Source organism: Triticum aestivum, chromosome 1B (genome assembly GCF_018294505.1).
Source record: "Triticum aestivum cultivar Chinese Spring chromosome 1B, IWGSC CS RefSeq v2.1, whole genome shotgun sequence".
In the NCBI taxonomy this organism is placed as follows: domain Eukaryota; kingdom Viridiplantae; phylum Streptophyta; class Magnoliopsida; order Poales; family Poaceae; genus Triticum; species Triticum aestivum.
This window is the reverse complement of record NC_057795.1, coordinates 400,074,802-400,084,597: the sequence shown is the minus strand read 5'-3', so window position 1 is coordinate 400,084,597 and position 9,796 is coordinate 400,074,802.

The window sequence follows — 9,796 nt, the reverse complement described above, 5'->3', positions numbered from 1 at the left end:
ACGCCTATATGCTCCTAAATCCCTAATCACCTTTTTTCTGGTGTAGGATCAAATAAAGCGAGGATCCAAAGGATATACAATTATACATGCGGTCGACATGATGGGATTGCCGGAAGCATCAACGGCGAGAGGAATGACGATGGGTTGTCGTGAGGAGGCAGAGCAGATGGACCGACGGTTCGGATTGTAAAAGCGTTCATTGACTAACAATTAATTACCAATTAATTGTCCATCTGAACCAGCAAAAAGTTAAGCACACAAATGGCATAGGTCCGAGCTCGGCTCGTTCACGAAACATGACACGCTGGCAAGGCATGCCGCGCTTGAGGAGCGCATGTACCACTCCTCTTCTTAAGCTTCAATATCATGTGAAAGAGAATCTTTTATATGTTCGTATCAACTCTCCTCCAAAATTGAGTTGATACTAAACTTTTGATCATGCCATGACACCACATGGGCTTTTAAGATTTTGAGCGATTAATTGTTTGTAAATGCTTCAACCCATTTGTTTCAACAGACATGATAATCCAAACACAATGGGGTGTATATAGCTCGCTTATAGTGGGCGCGTCGCATGTATTATATCTCACTCGTTGCCAGACATCGCTCCACCTTGTCTATGGAGCCCCACTAAATGAAACAATCCAACACTGTAGCTCCATCCATTGGTTTTGCGAAGGTTTGATGGACCAGTTTTAGCATTTTATGTATTGTTTTTTTGTTACTAGGTGTTTTTATTGGGGTCTTTCTTAAAAATAAATCCAAATACATGTCTATTAACTAAATAAATGTTGTACAATTTTCATATAAATGCTTAAGTTTCTTAAACATCTTCAAAATATGATGAACATTTCTCCAAATACATGTTTAAACATTTTTGGTTAAAATGTCCAACCTTTTTAATACACATTACACATTTTTATTGCTATAAAACATCTTTTACATTGTGTTAACAATTTTTATACTGTATTAATATATTTGTAAAGGTCATAAACATATATTTTAAAATTTGTGAATACTTTTTCAAATGCCACGATCATCTTGCTGAATCGTACAAAGAAAAAACTAATAAGGTGAACAATACTTTTTTACATTGTATAAACATTTTAAAAATGTCACAAATATATTCTTGAAACATGTGAACAACTCTAAATTATTACAAACATATTTATGTACTTTTTTAAAATTATGCCAAAATTGTATTGCACTGAATAAAACTTTAAAAATATCACGGACACTTGGTTGAATTATGTAAACACTTTTTATTTGTCACAAACATTTTTTTTGGATGCTATCAACATTTTTAGAGTTTGCTCCAACATTGTACGCTGCATGAACATTTTTAAATGCGAAGTGATCATTTTTATATTTGTGTAAAATATTTCTCATTTCTGAGATATGAATGAAAGTAATAAAAGACAAAAGCCAGCATTCTGTTTAGACAAAACAAAACAACAGCGTGCTGTAGCGATCCAGCAGCGTTCCTTCCGCGCTGGGCTGGCCCGTTTAAGAAGCCGCAGGTGGTGAACGGTTCTTTCATCATGTCGCGGAGGGCGAGACAAGAATTCCCTATATGACGCACGTCGCATCAAATTTCACCGAATCGCACAACCGCGAGCAGAGTGGGCCCGCGCACTGAATGCTAGCACAGGCTTCTTGTTTAGGGCCGTTCTGGAGGATTTTCTCTGGTTTTTTAACTGAGATTTTCTGCTCTGTTTCTTTAATGCTTGTTCCGGTTTCTTACTGGTTTTGCTTTTCATTTTTATTCAGCTTCTCTTTTCGTTTTTTCTGCTTCTTTTCTCATGTTCCTATTTCGCTTTTTAAGAATATTTCACAATTTTAAAAATATTATAGATTTCATAAAAAAAAGGTTCATGTTTTCCAAAAAATGTGCGAAAATTTTGAAAATGTTCTCATTTTCAGATTTAGTTGAGTTTGAAAAATGCTCTTGTTTCAAAAAAAATCATGGATTCAAAAAATATTCGCGTTTCCAAATGTTTGTTCAGAGTTTCAAAAAATGTTTCTTTTAGAAAAAAATTGGTCACACATTCAAAAAAATGTTCATGATTTTCAACAAATGTTAACTTCATTTAAAAATTGTTCACATATTAAAAAATGGTCGATTTTTCTTATTTTTCTTCCAAAATTTAAAAAATGTTCTGTTTTTTTAAAAGAAATCCTTTTTTCAAAATAATGTTTGCATTTGGAATTTGACAAAATATTTGGATCTGACGTAACCTTTAGCTTTGCTCGCCATATGAAACCAACAATGCTCATCAATTCCGGAGGTCGCTTGTTCGAGCTCATTTTTGGTATTTTGCACTGTGTTATGCTAATGGGCCGGCCCAGTTGGAGTCCCCTGTGCATCCGCTCGGCAATTCGCCGCATCAAGTGACACATAGGAGGAGTTCCCGGCGTGACAAAGATGCCCAACGTAGCGTCCCTCAGCCGGTTAACAAAACCTCCCCGCTTACTTTGATGGTTGGCACAAATGTAGCAGCTTTCTTTTTATGGGGCACACGTAGCATCTTCATGTTGAGAAACAATAGTTAGTGTGCATCTCTACTGAAAACAATGCTAATTCGTACTAATTTTCAGATAGAAAATGAAATCTAGATAAAATTGCCCAGCAGCCCGACGCACGCAGCTCCCATCACAGGAATGGCGCGCCAATGCGCGGATCTCTTTTCAATTTTCTCATTTGTTTAGTTTTTTAATGCAAAAATAAAATAAAATCAACAACATTTTGAAAATACAGGATACACATTTTTCTCAGTGCATGTTGAATGTTTAATAAGTACATGATGAATATATTTCAATACACTGTAATCATGTTTATAATACCCGATGACCAATTTTCAACAGAATGAACATTTTAAAATACATCAAATTTCCTAAATGCCGATGAATTTTCAAATACATGGCGAACATTTTGGAATACAAGATTAGCATTTTCAGTAAATGATAAAATACAAAATGAAAGAAAATTTAAATATGTGATAAACCATTTTTGAATACACAGGATTTTTCTTATTTTTCATTTTCTAAATAGAAGATGAACAACAATGAAGAACCAAAAGCAATATTAAAGAGGAAAATGTAAAAGTAGGAAGATACAAGCATTGAAATAAGAAATAACAACACATTATTTTTTTTGCTTTTAAAGAAATACAAGATGGCAATTTTTTGTAAGAGAAGATCAATTTTTGTAAAATACATGATGGATACTTAATAAAGTATACGAAAATATATTTGACAATATATTATGGAATATCGAATAGTTATTTTTTAATACGTGTTGATTATCTTAAAAAACAATATATACTTATAGATATGTGATGAAGGTTTTTATATACATAATGAACACTCTTTATATACGATCAACATTTTGTAAATACACGATGTTATTATATACACGTGAGCCGAAAGCGCGTCGCTGTCATCGCAAGATCTCGTTCAAAAAAAAAGAGCTAGACAGTGTTGGATGTATTAGCAATTTTTTATTAATTTAATCCACAAATATCAGCATTAATCTCATATGAATATATAAACACGTGAGCCTGTACTAGGCATGGAAGAGGTAAATCTGATTGCTACAAGTACAACTGGCATATGAATTAGTAAACGCGGGAGAGTACCCTCCAGTTGACAAAGGCAAAGCCGTGACAGCAGCAACAACGTTTTCATCTGCCTTCTTCTAGGCATTGTCAACAATGGCATCGTGGAGGAGGTCGAGGACGAAGACGGACAGTGGCTAGCAGTCATGCCTATATGCTCCTCAAATACCTAATCTCCTCCAAATTTGAGTTGGTACTAAACTTGTGATCATGCCATGACACTCCACATGGGCTTTTAAGATTTTCAACGAATTATTGTTGGTAAATTTAACCCATCTGTAATTCAACTGTCAGGATAATCCAAACACAATGTGGCGTATATATCACGTTTATAACGGGCGTGATAAAGCTCACATGTGTTATATCTCGCTCATTGCAAGACATAGCTCCACCTGGTCTATGGAGCTCCACTAAATGAAACAGTCCAACACTGTAGCTCCATGCATTGGTTTTGCAAAGGTCTGATGGATCAGTTTTAGCACTTTATGTATGATTTTTTTCTATTTTTATTTCTGGGTGTTTTAAACGTTGTTTTTCTTAAAAACAAATTCAAATACGTGTCCATTAATTCAATAAATGTTTGTACATTTTTGAATACACGCATGAATTTCTTTAACATCTTTCAAATATGATGAACATTTATCCAAATACATCTTTGAATATTTTTGGAATAAATGTTCAACGTTTTCGAGACATTTTGTTTAATGCTACAAAACATAATTTTATATTATGCGAACATTTTCTATATTGTATTAATATAATTTTAAAGGTCATAAGCATATATTTTAATATGTGAAAATATATTTTTAAATGCCACAAACGTTTTGCTGAATGGTAGCAAACAAAAAAATAATAATTAAGTGAACATTATTGTTTTACACTGTACAAACATTTTTAAAATGTCACAAATATTTTCTTGAAACACGTGAACAATTTTTAAATTATTATGAACATATTTACGTTATGTTACCATTTCAAAATTACGCAAATATTATATTACACTGTATAAAAAGTTATAAAAATATCACTGACACTTTTTTGAATTATGTAAAAGAATATTTGTCAAGAACATTTTTCTGAATGCTATCAACATTTTTTAAGTTTGCGCAAATGTTGTAGAGTGCATTTAAACACGCGGTGATCAGTTTTTAAAATTGAATAAAATATCTGTCATTTCTGAGACATGAATGAAAGTGATAAAAGACAAAAACCAGCATTTCGTTTAGACAAAACAAAACAGCAGTGTGCGGTAGCGAGCTACATTCCTTCCACACTGGGCTGGCCCATTTAGGGCCTGTTCGGTACAAAGGTTTTTCACAGGAAACTCCAAAGGAACCAATTCCTATGAAAAATTATGTTAGGCTGCGTTCAGGATAGAGGAACTATGAATAGTGAACCAAAGGAATTTTTGTCCTCTAGCACTGATTCCAGAGGAAAGTAAAAATCCACCGCAATCTTATGTTTTGGGCGGAAGATCGAGGCAAACCCTGTTGAGAACGTGAGGAACCTGGCAGTTGTGCTGTACATCTAGATTAAAAAATTACTACTACTTGTACTAGCGTTTGGAGACAAAGGCAGCTGGTGGTCATTGCCGAATAAATTATGCACCCATCTACCCTTCATGTCAGATGCATTAGGCTAGCTTCCTGTGTTTTTCCTGCGGTCACCCAAACACATTTTTTCAGGATTCACATTGTTTTCTAGATCCTATGGTTTGCTCTAGTCTTCAGCCTTCTTTGGTTCATAAATAGGAAAATCGTAAGAATAGAAAAGTTATATAAAAAGAGATGAAATGTATCTCAAATCCTATGAGTAGAAATAGGAAAGAAGATGCTCTTTGATTCACATTAGATTTTTTTTTCATTAAGTCTAGGCTAATGTTTATTTTTCTATGAAATGTGAAGAATAGAAAGAATTCCTCCATAGAAATAGAATTTCATTCCTATAAACTAAACGGCTCTAAAAGAATTTTTTCTATAGAAATCCTATCCTATGAAATTACTATAAAATCCCTCTAAACCAAATGAGGGCCTATCATTTTCATTCCTATATTTTCACATATTCCTACATTTTAAGACCCTTTGTTCCGAACAGAGCCTTAAGAAGCGGCAGAGGTGAGCAGTTCTTTTGTCACGTCACACAGGGCGAGACAAAGATGGGAATTCCCTGTATGACGCACGTTGCTTCGAATCGCTAGCGAATCGCACAGGCTCGAGTAGAGTGGACCGACCCACTGAATGCTAGCACAGGCTACCTGTTTAGGGCCGTTCTGTAAGATTTTCTACTACTTCTTTAATCAAGTTTTTCCTGTGCTGTTTCTTTACTGCTTGTTCCGGTTTTCTTACTAGTTTTTTCTTCTTTTTCCATCTTACTTTTTCGTTTTTTCTGCTCATTCTCTCATGTTCCCTTTTCCTTTTTAAAGAATATTTCACAGTTTTAAAAAATATTTGCAATTTCACAAAAAATGTTCATGTTTTTTCTCATTTTCGAAATTTGTTTTGAGTTTGAAAAAATGTTCTCGTTTCAAAAATTGATCATGGATTCAAATAATATCCGCGTTTCCAAATTTTTGTTCAGAGTTTCAAAAAATATTCCTTTATCAAAAATGTGTTCGCATAGTCAACAAATGTCCAGTTTGTCAAACTTTTGTGCACATATTCAAAAAAAAGTTTAGTTCTTTTCATTTTTCTTCTCAAATTTTAAAAGTGTTTGCTTTTTTTAATAAAATACTATTTTCCAAATAATGTTCGCATTTGGAATATGACAAGATGTTCAGACCAGATATTACCTTTAGCTTCACGCACCATATTAAACCAACAAAGCTCATTAATCCCGCTGGATAGGCGCGCGTGGGCAACAGGAGGTCGCTTGTTCAATCCCTCCCTTGAGCACTTATCCGGCCCAGTTGGAGCCGCATGTGCGTCTGCTCGAAAATTCGCCGCATCGAGCGGCACATAGGAGTTTCCACAAAGATGCGCTGAGCGTGGGGTCCCTAGTCCGGTCCACAAAACTTCCCCACTCGCTTTCACGGTTGGGCGCAAATTTAGCAGCTTTGTTTTTGCTGGGCACGTACCATCTTCCTGTTGAACAACAATAGCTAGTGTACATATGTACTCAAAACAATTCTTTTTTTTTGAAACTCCGGCATCTTTATTAGATCAAATAACCATTATATTATCCACCAACCACCTTATAATAGATGCCGGTGGTTCCTCGACCCACGGCGAGGGTGGATTGGAGACCGCCAGCCTAGCTAGCTCATGAGAGACACAGTTTGCCTCCCTAGGGCAATGGACGAAAGACACCGAAGTATAACCTACTATCAATACATTGCAATCTGCATAAACTGCCGCCGCTCCTGTCGCCGTGAATCCACCCATGTTCATCGTGTTGATTACTTCCAGGCAATCCGCCTCCACCACCAGCTTGTTCACGCCCACCTGTTGCGCCAGTAGGAGCCCATGTCTCAAAGCATATGCTTCTGCTGTTGCCGCGTCCACCACATGCTCAAGTTTTTCATTGGACGCCGCTATGAATCCCCCTCTGTCATCCCTCAGCACTGCCCCGACCGCTCCACTGAGAGTTTCTACATGGAATGCTGCGTCAACATTGAGCTTAACACATCCCTCCATAGGCTTGATCCATCGTTCCTTCTTCACCCCAGTCTCCTTCTTCCTTGCATGCGTATAATTTGCAGCTAGGGCAAAAATTAACAAAGCCGACCGAGCTGGCGATTGGACCTCTTCTTCATGAACTAGTTGCCTTCTCTCCCACCAAATGTACCATATCCCAACGAGGATTAATGTTTGTGCACTCACCTCTGGAAGCAGGCTTCCTCTCATTGGCATACATAAAATATGGTCCAAAACTGATGAACCAGCTCTGTCTACATTACTTGCCTCCTCCACAAATCCATCTAGTTTTAGACACCTCCATACTTCCGACGCTCTTGGGCAAGTAGATAATGCATGCTTGATATCCTCACAGCCTCCTGCACACATAGGACAGTTCCTAGGCATAGCAATATGTCGGTTTGCCAGGACTCCAAAACATGGTACGAACCCATGCAACACTTTCCATGCGTGGATCTTGATCTTTCCCGGCAATGAGGACTCCCACAGCTTTGCCCATACTGGATAGCGCTATGATTGTTGGCCTTCTGTTCTCTCAAACCATCGACCAAACTGGTGATCCCACTCAGCATGATACGCCGACCAGACTGTGAACATGTTATTCTTCGTAAATCTCCAAGCCACAAAGTCCTCCATCATACCTTGCGGCGCGAGCGGGATCGCCAGAATTCTCTCCGCATCAACCTGCCAAAACGTATCCATCACAAGCTCTTGATCCCATACTCTTGTAACCGGATCGATCAGGTCGGCCACCTTTGACAGCAGATTTGCTCCTCTCGGGGTCACTACGCGTCCGTCCGCGCTCCCAGCAATCCACGGGTCAGACCAAATATTAACCTGAGAACCGTCTCCGATCCTCCAAATGGCACCTCTTTTGAAGGTGTTAATCCCTGCACAAATGCTCTGCCACGTGAAAGAACACCCACTCTTCATCTTTGCTTCTAATAGTTTCCCATCCGGATAGTACTTTGCTCTTAAAACTTGTGCACAAAGCGATTATGGGTTCTCCAACAGTCTCCATACCTGCTTGGCCAGCAAGGCAAGATTGAAACTATGTAGATCTCTGAACCCCAGCCCACCTTTGCTCTTGGGTATGCAGATTTTCCACCACGCCACCCAGTGAATCCTCTTATGGTTGTCATCATCACCCCACCAGTACCTTGATATGGCATCCGTCATCCCTTTGCAAACTTTTTTTGGGATATTAAACACCGACATCGCGAAAACTGGCATGGCTTGAGTAACAACCTTAATGAGTATATCTTTCCCTCCCGTGGATAAAAGCTTCTCCTTCCAACCACTCACAAGCTGGTTGATCCGTTCTATTAGATATTCGAACGCTTCGCTCCTGTCCGCTCCCACCATTGCTGGTAATCCCAAGTACCTATCATTCATGGCTTCCGTAAGAATGCACAAGTTCTGACATATTATCACCTTCTCTTGCACTGGCGTGTTTGAGCTAAAAACACGCTAGACTTCGCGTCACTCACTAGTTGCCCTGAGCTCTGACAGTATGCATCCAAAATCTCCCTCAGACATGCTGCATTAGCCGCGTCTGCTCTCATCAGGATTAGGGAGTCATCCGCAAAGAGTAAGTGCGAGACTTGCGGTGCATCCCTACAAACTCGCACCCCTACAAGGTTACCATTGTTCTCCTCCCTTTGCAACAAACTGGACAAGGCCTTTGCACAAATTAGAAATAGGTATGGAGATAGAGGATCTCCTTGCCTTAGTCCTCTTGAAGGGGAAAACACCTCCGTGTTAGATCCATTGAAGCACACGCTATATGATACTATGGAAACACATGCCATAATCAACGAAACCCACTTGTTGTCAAAGCCCAGCCTCTCCATCATTCTCTTCAAAAAGCACCACTCCACACGGTCATATGCCTTATGCATATCTAAGTTCACCGCACATAGCCCTGATTTTCCTTGTTTCCTCTTAATGGTATTCATACATTCATACGCAATAAGTATATTGTCCGTGATCAATCTCCCGGGGACAAATGCACTTTGCGTCGGGCTTATGATCTCCGGCAGAATCCCTTTCAACCGGCTAGCCAACATCTTGGAGATGATCTTGTAGGCCACATTACATAGACTAATCGGCCTAAATTGCGTGATATTGGTCGGTGCAGCCACCTTTGGGATCATCACAATGGATGTGCTGTTCCACCCTTCAGGTATCGTACCTGAGTTTATAGCCTCCAACACTTCCTTCACCAGGCCGTCCTTGATCATACTCCAAAACCGCTTATAAAATGCTGCATGCAATCCATCCGGTCCAGGGGCTTTGAAGTCCCCTATACTAAAAAGTGCTCGGCGCACATCCTCTTCATTAAACGGTGCCAGGAGAACCTCATTCATTTGCTCCGACACTTTCGGCACTACTTTCTGAATTACATCCTCGTTTGGTACAGCCACCTGCGAGGTAAACAAATTAGTAAAGTACGTTTGTATAATGTTCGCCATCTCTGCTTGTCCTTCTTGCACCACTCCATTCTCGTCTTGTAGGCTCTTTATGGTGTTTTTCTTCCTTCTAGCT